The sequence below is a fragment of the Dipodomys spectabilis genome, unplaced genomic scaffold (assembly GCF_019054845.1).
Source record: "Dipodomys spectabilis isolate Male_0828 unplaced genomic scaffold, ASM1905484v1 ptg000043l, whole genome shotgun sequence".
NCBI classification, from domain to species: domain Eukaryota; kingdom Metazoa; phylum Chordata; class Mammalia; order Rodentia; family Heteromyidae; genus Dipodomys; species Dipodomys spectabilis.
The window spans coordinates 8,631,101-8,650,372 of NW_024870720.1; the positions used below are offsets into that span (position 1 = coordinate 8,631,101).

Here is a 19,272-nt window from a genome sequence, read left to right on the forward strand (position 1 = left end):
TTAAAAAGTTTGTTTCCTTTTCAGTGAACAGATGAAACTTAAGGTGACTCAGAACATGACCTTGCAAAGATGAGATGGTTAGCACTTCCTGTTTGCCGCACAGCTATGGTTATCACGAGCAAGCTTTGGTGCTCCCTGGCAGCATCAGCTAATTTCAGTGCTCCATGGGCCCAGAGTTTTTGTCAGCACATCTTCTTCTATGTAATGCAGCTGCACTTCAGCCTCCAGATTTAGTAAGAGCAATCAGCTTGGGCCCAAATTCCTCGGCCACACATCAGCTTTCTCTTGGCTCATTGGGAGCTGACGGTAGGGGCTGGGTAGGTGTGTCCTTTGAGTTTTTCCTTTTGTAGATAAGCCTTTTTTCACGTGAGTACTGCAGAGTTGACTGGTGTTCAGGGCTGGCAAGGAAATGCCTGCTAGCATGAGCTTCCTCCTGTCCTCAGATCTCCTAGGGCCTATGGTGCCAAGGAGCTGCCCACTGGCCAATTGGAAGTTGCTGTTGGCTTTTCTCCTTTTAAATAAACAAATCTCTGGTGGTTCTCTTGTCCCTAATTTTCTTCCTGTTGTTTAATGCTCAAAATATATCAGTTTCTCTCCCAAATGGTACTTAGTGCTTCCTAAGCAACTACTTATCTGCTGAGCCTTTACAAAAAACTTTATGAAGACATTGTTGTTATCTCCAATTTACAAAGGAGGAAACGGAGGCAGAGGGGGTTTAAGTGTGACCTTTCCACTGCTAGAATGTTTCAGAGCTTGGCAATCTGGCCCTAAAATCCACACTACAGGACTGTGTTTCTCTCACCTGAGTCCTGGTAATATGGGATGCGTGTGTGTGTGTGTGTGTGTGTGTGTGTGTGTGCGTGTGTGTGTGTGTGTGCACATTTATTTCTTTGATTGTTTAAAATGATGAAAGAGATCTTGCCTTGTATGATGTATAGATCTGTTATAAGTTGTACAGTTTAAATAAAGTTTTGAAAGTATAAAATAACATTAAAGATGGTCTTTGCGAAGCACAGGCTCTTTAGTTTCATTTGAATGCACCATTAACCATTAGATCTATGATTCTATATCTCTGGATTCAACTAGCGGTAGATAGAAAATATTTGGGAAAAAGATGCATCTTTCTTGAACATGTAAAGACTTTTTTGTCTTACAATTATTCCCTAAATATTACAATCCAATATTGTTATACCATTTACAATATATTAGGAACTATGAGTAATCTAGAGATGGGTTAAAGTATACTGGAACATTGTGTAGGTTCTATGCCAACACTATGCTGTTTTCTGTAAGGAACTTGAGCATCCATGCATTTAGAACCAATCCTTCATGGAGATTAAGAGATGAACATATTGGCACATCCTTCTGCGCCGAACCATCTGAGCAAGAGTATACAGTCTTAGCTTACCGATACTTCCTTAGAATGTCTGTGACAATGTCCCATAAAAAATGGTCCAAAACAGAGGCTGAGCTCACTGGGGTAGCATTGAGGGTGGAACCTGACTTCTATTAGGTACTTGAAAGATAAGCAGTTTCTTGAATTGGAAGGCCTTCAATTTTATATGGATCTGTCTTATTTCAGGATTTGTTATATAGCCCAGTCTGTCCTCAAACTTGGCATTCCTCCTGCTTCAGCTCCCGGAATCCTGGGATTGCAGGCATGTATCACTATGCCTGACTCTAATTTGGACTTAACACCTTTTCTTTTTTGAGCATAGATTGTCAAGGCCATCACCAAGACAGCCCAAGTGGCATTTCCCCCTTCCGTATTGTCCTTTAGCTTTGTTTGAAACTGATTGTCGTAGTTTAAAAACATAAAGGAGTAAAGCACTCAGACCTTAAGTAAGGTCCTAATGAAATGAACATGTGCATCCCCCAATGCTTCACTAGGACCTCAACCATGATGGATCGTTGTGTGGGACCATCTCAGTGAGTAGCATGCTTTTGGACAGCTTGCAAGGCCTTTGCCTCTTTAGCATTTTGGCCAGTGGGGACTGCCGCTTCAGGTCGGCGAAGTTCTCTCTGTGTGATAAATAACTGCCAGGGGTACTGCTGACTGGAGCATCTGGCTGATAGGACTGACTGGAAAGAATGCTGAACTTTGAGTGTGTGCAGCTCCAACATCTGGTGTGGGGGCTTGATGGGCTTTTTGGGGGGGCAGTATGTTTGACATCTGTGTATTAGATCCTACAATGTTCTTTTCAAGTTGTTTGTGTGGGTCCCCATTGACTTGTATCCTTTAGAACATAAGAAAGGCTTACTGTAAAAAGGATTAATTAGATTCCATTTCTATGGAAAAAATACCTTTATTGGGAACTTACAGTGTGAGATGAGAGTTTTCATTAACTCACAAATTTGATGCCTCTTAATTCAGAGGCTGTCTTACGAAGGAAAGTGTTTCTTTTTTCTTCTTCTTTTTTTATCATCATGAAGATCAAGTGATAGAAGATAGAAAAGAAATCTGGGAATCTTGAGGCATTTGGCATAGCAAAGCAGAAGTAATTCAAACATAAGCTGAAAAAAAATCACATAGAAAAACAGACGTAAGCCATCAATTGGTGTTGGATACATCTTGAAAATGTGAACTTTTGTACATAACATAAACTAAAAGGAGCATAAGTTTTATACCAATGACCCCATAACCACAACGTAATTCGCTTTTATTAACATTGGAGTAAATACCAATGTTTGCTGGCTTGTGTCTTGGATATGAAACATAAAAGAGGAGAAGTCTGTTTGGCCTTCCTACCTTCCAATGCCACCCCCCCAAAAAAAGCTAAATCTAGCTGGCAGAAGACAGGATTTTGCCTCTCTTGTAATTGTCTGGAAATTTAAAATAGACCTTTTACTTTGGGAGAGTTTATATGGAAATTCCATCTTTCATGAAATCAGTGAACATAGGTTTACTAGCACATTGGACTCTCATGTGTAGTTTATATTGAGAAAAGCAATATTGAGCAGCCACTTGGCACACGTCTTAGTTATCTTGGGAAGGGGGGGTGGGACTTGGGTAGGACCCAGGATCTTGTCTCACCTGTATATTGAACCAATTGTCTTCTCCTCCTGCAGTCAATTATTTCCTGAAGGTTCCCAAGTGCCAATTCCTTTCTTCTTCCGAATTCCATTGACGTGGAGAAGATCGGAGTGGGTATTCAAGGTGTCAGGTGCTCTGGATTTAGACAGATTTGACTTTGCAGAGGTCACTCTTATTTGATAGCCCACCAATATTGGTATGCTGGCCACAGCTGGAGAGGCTCCTCTGTGATCTGTATGTAGATCCCAAGCAAGAGAAAAGGAGACAGGTGTCATGGTTTTCCCTTTGCTCATCGGTCTGGGATGCATATCTAGAACCCAGGATGTGGGCATTGTGACATTAAATCAGTAGACATCTAGGCCACTCACTGTGGCCTTGTTTCCCATAGGCATCTTCCGCGCAAGGGTCCAGTAGTTTTCTCTCTTCCCAGTGCCTTGCTTACACCACACCGTTCTCTCAATTCTTATTTTTCTTCACTACACCATTTTTTTCCCTTGTGCAGTGTTGAAGCTCTAACCCAGGGCCTCACACGTGCTAAGTACATGCAGTATCACCAACCTCCACCCCCAGCCCTTCCCCTCTGCACCATCTTCTTGAAACACGTAGCAAATCCTGTCACCTCTGCTCTTTGCTCTTTTCCTTCAAATAGTTCCTGGCTTAGTCTTTGCCCCACTCACAACTCTTCCTGCTCCTTGCTTTTCTCCTCACGCTTCTCAGGAGCATCCTGGTCTGATCTAGCCTCCGTGTTCCAAGAGAGTTTTCTTTTAATTTTAGATTTATTGCTTTAAAAATTAGGACTCGGTGTCTGACTTTGAGGCCTCACAGCTGTTAGGTTGGTTCAGCACTGCTGAGTCATGCCTCCAGGTCCGTTTCTCATGGATTATTTTTAGGATAGGATTTTACTTCCCACCTGGCATGTGCCTAAACCACGATCTGCCTTCTGTTAGGCTTCCCTGTGGTTGCTGAGATTACAGGTGTGCACAACCACATCCAGCTTCCTTCATGAAGATGGGGTTTCACAGACTTTTCTGTTTCAACTGGCCAATCTCTGTCTCCTAGCCTCCCATAGCTTTGGCTGACATAGTGGTAGGTATCACTATGCTGAGCTATGGTTCAGAAGGAACCTTGAAAACTTTTCTGCCCAGATTGGCCTTGAACCATTATCCTCCTGATCTCAGCCTCCCAAATAGTTAGGATTACAGGTGAAAACCCACGGGCTCCTGACAGTTTTTATTACTTTTCCCCTTTACTTCCTCCTGTTTACCTCCTCTCTTCATTTTTCTTCCTTTCCTAATTTGTTTAGTAACAAAATCTTGATCAAAAATGATTATTTATTTCATGTACACATTTTGTCATAAAAGTATTGTGTTTGGTTGCTAGATGCTTCAAAGGCCTTGGAGATATTTCATAATAGACAGCAAAATCTAAGAAATTATGAATTCGCTTGAAGAGTTCCGGGCAAGGCTTGCAGCCCTGCATTGTCAAACTCTTGATTTCCTCTCATTTCACATAATATCAGAGTTGGTGATCACATGCTCTCTGGCACCTTTGGGAGCTCTGCTTACTTTCCATCAATCCTTGTATCTGTATTTGACCAGTGTGGCTTGTGGATAATACCTCCACTTTCTAACTGCGGCTTTCTTTATTCCCTGTTGAAATAGATATAAAAACTCTGTTTAGCAGAGGTGTGTTTGTTTGTTTGTTTTAGGCCATTCCTGCAGCTGGAACTCAGAACCTGAGCGCTGCCCCTGAGCTTTATTTAATGCTAGCACTCTATCACTTGAGCCACGTCTGACTTTCTCTGAGTAGTTTGTTGGAGATAAGAGTCTCACAGACTTGGTTGCCTGGGCTGTCTTGGAACCACAATCCCCAGATCTCAGCCTCCTGAATAGCTAGGATTACAGGGGTGAACCACCAGTGCTCAGCTGAGAACGCAACTTTTAAGAAGTTGAAAAACTATGTTATCCTTGGAAGTGGAGTCCAGGTGTGTATCCCAGTTTGTAAACAAATCTTCTGAAAAGACTCAGTAGAGGATTTGCCATCATGGTGTCTCTCAGGAACAGTCAATGAACAGCTTTTGTCATATAGTTGTGAGGATGGTATGTTTTATTTCCCATCCATCCTATGCCCCCGTTGTTTCTAAACATCATGATATTTTTTAAAGGTGGGAAGTCAGTTAGTTCTACCATTTAGTACTTGAATGTTGATTTAAAAAAAAATTACCAACCCTACCATTAAAATAAAGCCAACATGTTTGAATGACAGGTAGTTTTTTACCATATTCCTTCAAGGGAATGAGGTCCTTTACATTATTCTAGAATATACAACTGTTGTCATAACTCAATAATCACAGTCTACTGGTCTGTTTTCTGCCTCCCTCTTTAATCCAGTAATAGATTTTTGCAAAGTCTTTTCAAGTGTTTTTTCTCTGGAATGTTCCATCCATCAATGACTCCCATGTCCTTGTCAAGAGCAGGGAAGAAGGTGACTGGTGTGTGGGCCTCTGGCCACAGTTCCAGACATGGGCACTTCCCATGGTGTTGGAGACATGGATGGTGACACGAATTCTGGAAACACTTTCCTTTTAGTTTTAACGATGCTTTTTGAGATTATATCATTGCTGGTTCTGCAAAGGTTGCACGATTCTGTCAGGTTTTGAGTTCTTTCATTCAGGCCTCATTGTCAAGCCTAGTTCTAGGATGTGGTTTGGGTTATAGCTACAAAGCCACTGAGGTTTTTGAAGGAGGACTGATGGGAGGAACGAAACACCAGCCGGGCAGCTCACTCATCCGCACTGCCTGCATATCAGCTTCCTGTCTCCATACTTCCTCCTTTTCTTTCCTCAAGCCTCCCACGCATTCTCCATTTACCACTGGTGGCTGATGGCTTCTCTGAGCAACCTACAGAGAACCACTCAGCCCCTGAGCCTTAGCCCGTCCTCTGCCCTGCACCTCTGTGCCCATGTCCTCTGCTTCCCTTGCTTCAAAGGAATGACTTCTTCCTGCTCACATCGAAGGCCAGATCTTCAGATGACCTGGTCATTTACATCCTTCCACCTACTTGAGGTTTTATTTACGGCTCTTACAATTATCATCCCCTTTCTATATAATGTCAGCATGCCTTTCCCTTGCATCATTTCTTACCATATGCCTAAACTGCACATCTGTCTCCAATGGCTTTTCCTCTAACTATGCAGAGGTCATTAAGTTTTCCTTCCTTCATCCACTCTGGTGAGCTTATCTCCGCCATTCTATAGAAGATGCCCATGTCAAGAGTTCTGTGTCCTTTATTGCCAAACCACCGAACAGACAGTTTTCAATCTACACAGCTTCTGAACTTCACCGGTCCATTAACGACTCTTTTCAGACATTAAAATAAATTCCTTGGCTTTCAGGACTCTGAGCCAAGTAATAGATAAGTGAATGAATTTGCTCAGGGTCACAGAGACAAAACAGACAAAAATTAAAGACAATTCAAGGCAATTTGCATTTCCCTTTTTGAGACAGGGTCTTGCTATGGAACTCAGACTGGTCTTGAACTCATCATCTTCCTACCTCTGCCTCTTGAGAGCTGGGATAACTGGTATGCATCACTATGCCTGGCTGTCAGGCCAGACATTTTTATCTGTGAGGCCAGTGCTGTCATTTTCTGTATTTAACAGGTGAGGACAGTCACAGTATGCATGTATCTACCCCAAATCACTTTCTGAATCAATCACAAGATCTCCTGATGATAAAACCTGTCTCATTTCACATACCAAAGACAGGGAGTGTTGGAGGAGTTACAGAGCAATTTGGTTTATTAGCGTATATATGGGAAAGCGGTGCAGAAAGGGCATCTTAGAGTACTTTTCTCTTGAGACATGAGCACATGGTTGGCCATTATAAAGAGCAAAGACATTCCAGATGTGACAAATGGCATGAACGAATGAGAAGAGGCACAACCATGCATAGTAGATTCTCAGAAAACAAACTCATACCGCAGATTCCTCTATCGGCAGTTTAAGAGTTGGGACTGGAACTCTAGGTGGAAGAAAATGTTCAAGAATATTTAAATCAAGGATACATTGAAAAGAAATATTTGTGATGATTCCTCAAGCTGATCAGTAGTGGAAAAATGGGCAGAGACTAGAGGCCAACGGCTGGCAGGACTTCCTGGGAAAGAAAAGCAGGCCTTACTTCAGGCAGGAAAGGAGGCGCACAGTTTGGGGAGGTACTGGTATTTCCCAGAGTTTGGTGTGTAAACTTTTTGTGTTTAAGAATGACAAAGTAAGTCTCTTGCCTAGCTCCTTAGGAGGCTGAGATCTGAGGATCACAGTTCAAAGCCAGCCCAGGCAGGAAAGTCCATGAGACTCTTATCTCCAATTAACCACCAGAAAACCAGAAAACCATCCTACCCCCACCCCCTTCCCCAAAAAAGCATTACAATGCTTTCAAAGCAAGACATTCTCTTGAAAATATAGATAGAAAACCAATTGCAAGCCTTAGGGTTGGGGTTTGGGGGGATGTTAGTAAAAGTATTGAAATAGTCAATGTGGATAACAATAGAAATTACAGAGAAGTGATAGATCTTAACTCAGACTAACAAATACAATTTGCTCTATCCTGTTAGCTCTCAGTTTAGTAAGAAAATAGAAATAGTCGATGTGGGTAGCAATAGAAATTATACAGCAGTGACAGATTTTAACTCAGACTAACAAATACGTTTTGCTCTATTGTGAGTTAGCTCTAACTTTAGTAAGAAAACATTTATTTATCTTTTCTTTTTTTCTTTTGGTGCCTACATTGTGACTTCAGGAGCGTTCTTTTAGAAGCTGACTCACCTTTAGCTGGTTTTTTAATAAATGTTCTGGGATGTGGAAAAAGAAGGGTGGAACAATGCTGAATATTTCAAAGCAAGTGCTTGAACGTCTATTTCTGCTTCTTAGTAATCGGATCTCCAAGGCTCCAGAATTTATTTTTGAACAGGCTTGCTGGCTCTGGGAGGCCCTACTACCCCAGGGCTATGAAACTGGTCAGGATTTGGTTATAATTGCTTTTGTGCCTGGCACTGGATGGAAATTGCTTAGGTAATAACTTAGTCATATATCTAAGCAACATTGAGTGTTTATCCTCTTAGAGATAAGATTTGATGGCCCAAAGGCCCTGTCAACCCATTCATGTCTAGTGTTAAAACTCCTGACCTTTGTTTTTCCCAATTAAAAATTTATATAAAAAAGTCGAATGCATGTGTTTTGTATCCATTCTTTGAGGCAGCCTTGATCTAGTTTTTATGACACAAATTCAATCATGTGCTTTTGTCCCTGGAGCATTGCTTAGCTCTGTGCACATTTTTCTTCTCCCCAGCCCATCTGAGCTCAACCTCACATTTTGGACAGTCTTTCTCTTTTACACACCATCTTCCTTTTCTGCTTCACTTTTCTCAACATTTTTTGCCCAAGTGCCCTTGTTTTTCTGTCAATCATAAAGCTTATGTTGTATGTTTTCAATTTCTTTAAAAATTGAACTATTCTGCACAGGGCAAGCCTGTCTGGAGTCCGGTGTGTTATTAATCCGTAATAAAACAAAACAAAACTTTGTTGTATTGTTTAAATATTAGCTCTTCTGACTTTAAAATGTTGGTAGTTGCTGAAATCTGTTTTCTGCTGCTGTAACAAAATATCGCAGGCTGGGGAAATTATAAAGAAAAGATATTTCCTCAGTTCTGGAGGTTGAGATATCCAACAATATAGTGCTAGCATGGAGTCAGGGCCTCCTGGCTGCATTACAACCTAGGAAAAGGCAAGTGGGCGTGTGTGATAGCAGGAGGGGGGTAAGAGGGAGCCGAACTTCTCACAGATCCATTCTCGTGATAATGAACGCACTCTTGTAATAATAACATTAGTCCGGTGTTGGGGAGAGGAAGGGTGAGTGAATGCAGTTGTAACTTTAATCGACATATGTGAAAATGGAAATAGGAAAATCAAGGGGATGGGTGGAGTTGGGAGAGATGGGGGAGAATGATAAAAGGGGTGGCGTGATCAAATTGCGTTGTATTCACAAACTGACAGGTTGAGTTGAATCTCCTCTGTACAGCTACTTGAAGATAACAATAACAACAACAATAAAATTAGTCTACTCATGAGGGCAGAGCTTTCTTGATCTAACTCCATCTTAAAGCTCTCACTTCTTGATGTTCTTACAATGGCAATTAAATTCAGCCTGAGTTTTGGAGGAGACATTCAAACCATGACAGTTATTCACATTTTGAAAGTACCCTATGTAGTTACTATATCTGATACCAATGAACACAGATGGGAGTCTGTCACCCCTCTGACCAAGTTTACCAACTCTGTGGCCAACCAGAGCTTCTCATTCAGGTTCCATAGCGCACTTGCCCCAACCACCGGACACCTCTTAGGAAAGAAAGTCTTGGTCAGCCAGATTGGGAAGCGTTGCATTGTAGCCCACTGGAGGATCTCAGTAGCATATTGTCAGCACTGAGAAGCTCAAAGTTAAAGAAAATTTATTTTTAGACATAGCATTCCCCAAAGTTACTTGACCATGGATCCTTTCTTTCCGCATCAAATCTCTTAACATCCTGAGAGCCTGAATACTGTAGAACACATTTTGGAGAATGCTGCTCTAAGCATTTCTTGGGCAGGCCAAAGATAGATGTGAAGGCCAGCCCCACAAAAGGATCATTTAATCTCCCCAAAGTCAAAATGTAAAGAACAAATATGGCCTTCGCTTTTTCACTCTCCCTAATGCCCCCAAATGACAGCGGGCGCAGGGTGGAGAGTATGCATGGGAAAGAACCTGCCAGGACCGTGGCTGCTGGGTGGGTGGTTTGATTTTTTAAAAATTTATTATTGTGTTTTCACTCTCTCTAATTGTACAAAGGGCTTATCATTCAACAAGTCAGTTTATGAATAAAATGCCCGTTGATCAATATCACCCCCTTCCTCTTTCTGCCCCGTCCCTCCATCTCCTAGGATAATCATTGAATATTGTGGCTGCATCCCCCCCCCCCACACACACACACACATGTGCTTCTGTACTTTGGGTCTGGTTCTTTGTCTTTCTTTAGGTTTGTTTCCATGTGGCATGACAGCCTAGCCCCAGGGCCAACATATTTCATAATGGATGGGACTGAAGACACTCACAAGGCAGGCAGCAGTTGGAACTGTTGGTTGTTCTCAACAGTGTTCATCTGTCTGTCTTCTCCCTGCCTCTTTACAAACCACAAATCTCACTGTCAATCCCAGTAACATAGCAACTGATCTGCCTTACTAGTTTTACTTATTACCTATATAGCAATATAATCCAGACACTGTCTTGGAGATAGAATCTGTTCTTCTCTTTGTCCTCTACAAGTTTATTACAACTTGGTTAACGGCCTACAAACACATTCAGTTAAAAGTTATACCACTGAACTCCTAACCAGATTTGAGACGATAATTAGCTTTGCTGTAATTCTTGGCCTTCCTATCTTAGAGGAGGAAGAAATCTATCTTTAAATAAAAACATTTTTACAAGAAGATGAAGAAACAGACCCAAGATCTAAGAGAATATATAGTTCCTCACACCCACTTTTCAGCACCTACATTCTTACATTGTTATATGCTTGGCTTTTAATAATTATTTGGCTAGAAGTTCCCAGTGTCATGCATATTCAAAATTGTAATACAGTTGGAACAGTACTCTGTAAATTAACTGTCCAAAAAAATGTATGGAATTGCAGACTTTGAGCTTGTAATAGAAGTTCCCAGTGTCATGCATATTCAAAATTGTAATACAGTTGGAACAGTACTGTGTAAATTAACTGTCCAAAACAATGTATGGAATTGCAGACTTTGAGCTTGTAATAGAGTTCTGGAGCCAGTTCAAGAGGCCCGGGAAAGAAGAGTATGCCTGCTTCTGTCCCGCTCTGAATTCTTCCACGTCAGTTTGGGCTTAATTCAGCCATGGTGGGATACTTACAGCATGGAGACAGACAAGGGCTGCGTGTCGTGGGTCTTTGTCCCTTTAAGTATGGGTGGCTAAACATTTAGCACAACACCATTTGTCTTAGGCTATTTTTCAGGATGACTTGATTATAGTTTGCATAGCACTTGTCTGAAATTCTGGGGATCAGAAGATTTCAGTTTTTTCAGATTTAAAATTATTTCATATGCATAATGAGGTATTTAGGGATGAGACTCAAATCTAAACAGGACACTCAGTCATAGTTCATACACATAGTCTAAAGGTACTTTTGTACTATATTTTTAGTGTAACTGTAGTTTGGCTCTGATCCATGACGTGAGATTGGGTGTGAAATTTTTCACTTGAATCATGGTGGAGGGAAGAAAGTTTGAATTTGGAAACACTTCAGATTAGGGATGTTAAGCTTATAGAGAGCATTTCTACAATAGAAGCAAGGACCTCTTAGGCCACAGTGAATGTTAAAACAGTAACCTGGTTGTCTTTGCATTTTCCCCCCCTTTATTCTTGGCTAATGAATTTTACTTTGGTATGTGGGCCCAAGGTACCATGGCTAAATGTTGTTCTTGCCTGTTCAATTTATCAAGAATAGCCTGCATGATTGATTGTTTTCTGACTTCAGCATTATATTACATTCTGATCATTCTTTATGATGATCTACAGATAAGCCTCCTTCTTCCTTAAGCAGGAAGAAAGAGATGTTTGTAGAAGTGGAGGTAAGGAGATCTAAATTCAGAACTGAGCTGATATATATTTGGTAGAACTAAGATGGCTGCTGTTTCATCATTGGCTAAGGAGAGGAAAGAGGGAGGGGAGAAGAGGACGGAGTAGCACACCTCACCCCTGGGTCACTGAGACGGAGTGATGGATAGCATTTTAGTAGGCTGGGATTACCACCTGCTGTCTTCATCACAAACCAACCCAAAGAACAGATTTGCTACCAAAACATTATTTGTAAGTGTAAAGAGCCAGGGAAGGTTTAAGTAGGGAAATACTTTATTGGGGGAAATGACTAGTAGACTTAACAAGGTGTCTTATCTTTCTTCCTTCGCTTTCTCTCTACCCTCCATTCCTGGATAGATCTAATTTTCATTCCATTGGGACCAAGTTTTATATAGGCTTACCAAAAACCCAAAACTAGATGTGATGATTTTTTAAGGACAGATTAAAACAATTAATTACATCACAAAAATTGTTAACATTTCACTCCCATGGTGTTGAGCATGTTAGGGATGAATGTTTTAGATGTCCTAATGTTTTTTTCTGGATTTGAGGGTTTATTTTCTTATTCTGTTGAGGAAACAAGGCATGAAGGGGTCAGGGGGTGACCTGGGCTGCAAGAAGTCAGGATTTATTTACAGGTCACCTGAGACTGGGGGAAATTAACAAGAACACAAACATATTTGAGCAGCAAAGGCCAGAAGTTAGGAGCGTGAATCAGCCACACTGCACAGCTTATTATCCTGGCTTTGCCACTTGCTAACCCCAGGAAATTGGCAGATTACTTAATGGCCTGTCCTTCAATTTCTTCATGTTAAAAGCAGGGATAATGACAGCCCTTCTACAGGGCTTCTGCTGCTCACTGAGCACTTTTGTGTGCGCTTGAGAAACGCTTCTCCATGGGCAGATGCTTGGTTCAGGCAACAGCTTTATGTGCATCAGGAAAACCACTCTGTTGCATGGTTGACAAAAGGAACACAGGCTAAGTTTAGCCTCAATTTATCTCCTCCACTGGCCCCTATTGCCCAGAGTACAGCCCGGAATACCAGTCATGACAAGGATACCCAGAAGTCGGTGAATCAATTAAAGTTCTTCTTCATCATCATTATATTCATCTCAAAGTGAGAGGCGAGAGTTGCAGAGAGGACTCAGAAGAACCTATAGAGTTCATACAGAGGAATCTTAGAGATATGAAACAATTTGCTAGCAGCAAGTTCTCACCGCTAAGTCTTTTCTGAGTAAATACAAATGGAAAAATACCTTCAGTGACTAACGAGAAGAGTAAAATGAGGTTGAACCGTTATGGAGATTATACATCCCAAGTACCCTTTAAAACTTTTTTTAGTAGTAAAATACAACACACTTTGCTATGGTTTGGATATACTTTGTCCCTCCACCCCTAATTCATGTTGTAGTTAAAGAGAGTATTGTGAGGTGTTTACAGGGTAGAATCTTATCCTATGGTGTATAGAGGTGGGCCTTTAGTAGGAGTGATGGGCATAGGGTAAGACCATTAGGGTGGAGTCCCAATCATTGAATCCTGTTGACTTTATAAGAAGAGGGTGAAGCCAGGTGCCAGTGATTTCTACCTATAATCCTAGCTACTAAGGAGGCTGAGATCTGAGGATGGCAGTTTGAGGCCAGCCTGGGCAGGAAAGTCTGTGAGACTCCTATCTCCAATTAGCCACCAAAAAAGCCAGAAGTAGAACTATCTCAAGTAGAACCCAAACCTTGAACACAAAAGCTCAAGGACAGCTCCTAGTCCCTGAGTTCACCCACACATATACACACATGTGCACACACACATTGGAGTATTCCCCGTCTCCACATTCAACTCCTCAGTCTTGGACCTCTGGAACTACGAACCTAAACAAAACATGTTTTATTTGTAAAGGGATCTATTTTATGTATTTCAGTATAGTAACACTAAATGACTATTATGTAAGTATAGAAGATTGCAAGACAAAACAAAACAAAACCCATTACCTAGCCTGGTTAATTATGGAAAGTGAACAGTCCTATGCTGACTATCCAAATCAAGAAATAGAAATTTTCCACTTGAGAAGCATCTGTGTTCTTTTCCAAGAATCAATCCTTCCCTGCTTCCTAAAATTCACTTTGCTCATTTTCTGTTGATATCATTTCCTTGCTTTTCTTAAGTGCTGAGTTGTTCAAGTCAAACTTTCTCAAAAAACATTGGGCTACTTAAAATGTCATCATCCTCTCGTTAGAGTATTTCACCATGTTTTGTTTTTTTTTCATTTTGGTAATCTAATAACTTGTTTGGGTGAATTGGAATCGTTTTCTAACTTGACTGTGGTGCCTTTTTAAATGTTGGATACCAATGATGTGCAGTAGTTCTGTGGTTACTTTGGATTCTTAGCTAAAAATTATTCCATTATTAGAATATCAAATAGTGAAATCGATCACTTCTTCAGACAGCTTGACAATAGCTACAGGACTGTGTGTTCTTGGCAGAAACTCTTGTTTGAATTCTTTGCCCAAAATCAGGAAGCCAAGGGTTTGACCCCCTTTTCCTCTTCATCCTCAGTGCTAACGTCACTGGATTTGATGACTAGCCCCAGCCAACTCTGTGGAGCAAGCAGGTGGATGAGTGAATTGAACATAAATCTGCCCACTAAGAATTAGCTGACCAATGATCATCAAAGCAAATTTAAAAAAAATAAGCCAGGTGCTGGTGGCTTACATGTGTAACCCTAGCTAATTAGCAGGTTTAAATTTAAGTATCTGCAGCCAGCCTGGGCAGGAAAGTTCATAAGACTCCTATCTCCAATTAATCTTAGAAAAATCCAGAAGTGGTACTGTAGCTCAAGTGGTAGAGTGGTAGCCTTGAGCTAAAGGAGCTTGGGGACAGTGCCAGGGCCCAGAGTTCAAGGCCCAGGACTGGCACACACCTACAGAAATACTTATAGAAACTAATGAGGAAGCACTACTTAAGTTGTTAACCTGAGTATTTTCCTGGACTACTAAGCTACTTTTTAACCCTAGCTCCTATACTGCAATGTATTTGAATATTTTGGAACATTCAAAAGGTAAGGAAGAAGGACTAGTCCCACAATTGCTAACATTTTCTATATTTGTTCCTACACGTACATACACACTTAGTATTTTCAATCATTTAAAAATATGATTGTCAATACTTTTCTCTCAAGTATTTGTGTGTGTGTGTGTGTGTGTGTGTGTGTGTGTGTGTGTGTGTGTGTGTGTGTGTACCAATAGTCGATCATGAACTCAGTGCCTTGCAACTTTGCTTAGCTCTTTTGCTCAGGATGGCACTGTATCATTTGAGCCACACTCCCACTTCTGGCTTTTGCTGGTTCATTGGAGATTAAGAGTCTCTTGGACTTTTCTGTGTTCAAACTGTGTTCCTCAGATATCAGCCTCCTGAGTAGCTATGATTGCAGATGAGAGCCACCTATACCTGGCCTAAGTATTTAAATAAATGTATCCAGTGTCTATAAACCTTGGTCTATATAACTGTTATCACTCTTCATAAAGGGAGCACTGAAAGGAGTAATATTGAGCAAAATGCATTGTACTCCTAATCTAACATGATGAATGGTAACCACTTTGTACAACTACTTTAAGATAATAAAAATGTAATTAAATGAATAAAGGAAGCAGTGATGAGCAGTGGTGCTTGATTCCACCAGATGACCAGTGCGTATCTAGAATAGCCCAATGGTGTCCCAAAGTCATCTAAGTGAAGAAATGTACATTGTGATTGGTTGTGATGTCTCTTAGTCTCATCTAGAACACCAATTCCCTTCCCTCTTCTTTAGAGTATGGGCTTTTTGAGGTCTAGTTTTCTCATAAAATGTGTTGTTTTCTGGATGCTAGTCTCCTCATAGTCTCATTGAATCAAGTCAGCTGTCACTCAAGCTTTGACTTTGTGCACAGATCTCACAAACTCCGATTTACCTTTGCATGGCAAATTTGATCTGCAGTATTTGTGGATAAAATTCCAGCCACCTCACTTTAGACATTACAGTTGTGGATTTTCTTCTTCTTGATTATGAAGTTTGAAAAAAAAACCCTACCATAATAGAACTACCATTTTTACACTCTTAATAAATTTTGAATGCCTACTGAATGATTTCTACCATGATTTCTAACCTCTCAGTCTTGTAAACCAGGCTCCCTCAACCATCTATAAAAACCAAGGAGCAGGCTTTGAAGAAAAATGAAGCTGTTTGTCTAGTATCACTCAGCTCCTAAACACCAGATCTGGAATTTGAATCCAGACCTGCCTAATTCGGTGTTTTTATGCATCACTCTGCAACAGACTAGTTGAAAGTTGCATAAATAGATTTGCCAAAAATTAGCCCAGAACTAAAATATTTATTTAAGGAGCAACATGATAGCCAGGTAAAAATAACTGTAGCTGAAGCACATCTCTACTCGTTGAAATGCAGACAAACAAACTTAGCCCTCACAATTCGGCTGACCCGTTTTTTTTTTCTGTACTCTTTTTTTTTTCCCTCTTTGGTCTCAAATTGGTCCCTAAGTCTTTGGTTATGGTAGAATTCCTTGTGAGTATTGTCTATCTTTCTTTGTGACTTCTGTTATGCCTTCTTGTAAGGCAGTGGCAGCTTGTGGATGTGCAAGCCCAGTCACACCAAACCCACGCACATGTTTCTGGCCTGACCCACTTTCGATGTTGTGTGGATTGTACACTGGCTAGATCTGAGGATTTAATGCTCCCAGAGTGTTTTTGAGCATTGGCTGTATTCTTAATTAGATTTTTTTTTATAGTCGAGTCTGTCAATCTGTAGCTATAAACAGCGCCTTCTGGTTTTCTGATGACATGATGAAAATATAAATGGATTCTGCAAATTGCATTTTATTCTCTTCAACATAAGTACTCAGAGCTGGTCTGATAATGTTGATTAAATAACCACCGGCCTGGACTTCTGTGCTGTTTCTTTGCCAAGATAAACTGAGTAACTATAAGGAGTGATTGTTCTTAAAGAAGTATAGCAGTATAACTGGCCCCAGAGGAAGAGCTGGACCTTCAAACCAGTGTGGAAGTCCTAGCCTTGGAAGAAAAGAGAGTTGACTCTTATGTAACCCTTGCTGCTGGTTAGCCATGTTGTGTTGGACAAGTCACTCATTTGTAGGACATATTGTCCTTGTTTGTAAAACAAACAGAATTTTATTCTGATGTACAGAAGGGATGTGGATAACTGAATCAAAAGACCCAAGGATTCTGTGTGGGCAATAGCCTGAGGAGGGACCCATGGCAGCCAATGCAGCTGTCTTGTTGACCAGTGAAGGAGGCTTGTACCAGTGTCCCTGGGCACAGATGGAAAGGACAGAGCTAGAATATGCTTTGGGAAGAGGACCTTGATCCTCCTTGTGGATTGAATGAATCTCAGAAGTAGCTCAAAGTGGTGAAACACTGGCTTTGTGTAAAAAAGCTCAGGGACAACACCCAGGCCCCTGAGTTCAAACCCCACAACTGACAAAAAAGAAAAAAAATATGAATATGTCTCTGTATTACTGGAGGAAGGAGAAGGTGGTACCTTCATCCATGTAGGGCAGATTAATGGTAAAACAGGGCAGATGAGGGGGGCAGATCCCAGACTTTTATATTGATCTCATTAAGAGTGTATGTGGGGTGTGTATGTGGCGCCCAGGTGGAGACGTTGAATGAGAAATTGGTTATCTTTGATTCTGGACTTTTATACTGTCACATATAAAAATGTATGTGTTATTATCTTCATTGGTGAGAATGGAAAGTCAAGGTGGTACCTGGGATTAGCCAGAGAGGTGAGGGTGGTGTAGAAAGAGAAGAGGAGTAAAAGGAGAAGGAAAAGGCCATTTTACACAATGCAGTTAGGAGGTGAGCAAGGTAGACATTCCCTCGCAATGGAAAAGGAGTATTTATTTAATGAAGGAAGAGGAAAACCAGGGATGTCGGGTGTCAGGCAGCCTGGGACAGGCAAGTGACCTCAAAAGGAGGAATGGAGGACGTGTGCCTTTGAGAAGCTGGTTCCAGTCAAAAGACCAAAGTGCCATGTGTGTTGGGGCATGTGGCAATCTCAAAAGTTATAGGAGAGTCAGTAAGAATGGCTTCCTTTAAGATCAGGGTGAAAAGAACCACAAAGAGAACTGGGAAGAGAAAAACAGAATAAAAGAGAAAAAGAATTGTGACATCGATGAAAACTTCATTACTATTGCCCCAGATGGAAATGAAATATATCTAGACCTTAGTCTGAGTCAGGCACCGTGATAAAGGTTTTAGGCGATAAACCACTTATTCTTCATGCAAAGGCGCGGAGCTGGGGCTATGAGCAAGGAGACTGAAGGTTGTACAAGTTTATCAAAGTGCCCGATGTCATGTAGCAGTTTTCTGAAGCTGTGAGTTAAGCTCAGGTCTCGCTCCTGAGCGAGAATTTTCAGTGAATTCAGTGAAGATGTCTGGCAGGTGCTAAGTCTTGTTGCCAGGAGAATAGATACTGGATACTCAGCTAGGAAATTTGGACTGTAGAAAGAAGAATAGGATAGTGGTGAAGGGGTAATTGAACTAGGGCTTTTAAGAAAAGAGGACCAAGGAGTAGACTGAGAGGCATATGATCGGAGAGGAGCCAGAGCCTTGATGAGGAAGTCCATTTAGGGAAGCTCTGGCAGGCAGGAAGCATGGAAAGGGAGGCGTGGATGTGGCATATTGAGAGTGGTGAGGGCTGGGTGGTGATTCTTAAGGAAGTCTAGCCACCTGGCCCCCGCTCATCCTGCTGCATGGGCTGTACATGGAATGGAGGAGTCCACCAGGATGTAATTTGGAGCATTGGGTAAAACGTTAATCTGAAACAACTCTTTAGCAGTTGGAAATGATGGAAAATGGGGAGAATCCTTGCCAAAGAACCTTTCCCTTTGCTGCTGTCTTCTGAGGTGTCTCTTTTACGGTAGATTCAAGTATAACCCATAAGCCTGGCATGATGAGCCATGGGGCACTGTAACACAAAGCCCTTTGCCACTAAGACTGTACCTTCTCTGATAGCTCTTGCCCTACCATTCACCCCCCACCCCCCACCCCTTACCAAACCCCTGGGCTCAGCCCTTAGAGCTTTTGGTCTTTGCTTCAAGAAACCCTTGTAGAGTTCTTTGTATATCCCTGAGAATCTACTTCTCTTTCCTTCAGAGAATCCCTCTCAACCTTCAAGGCCAATGCAAATGTCAGCTTTTCAAAGGCGTCCCTGGTCATGCCAGACATAGGGTTTATTCTTCAGGTCTTCCATTAGTTTGTTCAAATGAGGCCTAGAAGCATGCTTAGGGCCGAGGTTCAAGTAAGGCTTTGCTGTTGATTAGCTCTATGGCCATAGGTAAATGACTTAATCTTCCTGTCTTGATTTTCTTGAAATGTTTTTTGTAGTGTGTGTGTGAGTGTATGTGAGTGTGTGTGTGTGTGTGTGTGTATGTGTTTCATTTTGAGACAAGGTCTCATGTATAGGCTGGCCTCAAACTCTTTGTAATCTCCTGCCTCAGCCTCTTGAGTGAGGCCCTGTGCCTGGTTTTAGAAAATTATTTCTC

The 19,272-nt window shown here is 41.4% G+C and overlaps 1 protein-coding gene across 1 annotated transcript in view; it reads left to right on the forward strand.

The window, feature by feature from the left end:
• The window catches only part of Limch1 (LIM and calponin homology domains 1), a 305,943-nt gene that overhangs the window by 83,980 nt on the left and 202,691 nt on the right, over positions 1-19,272 (forward strand). The gene's annotated exons all lie outside the window — the stretch shown is intronic.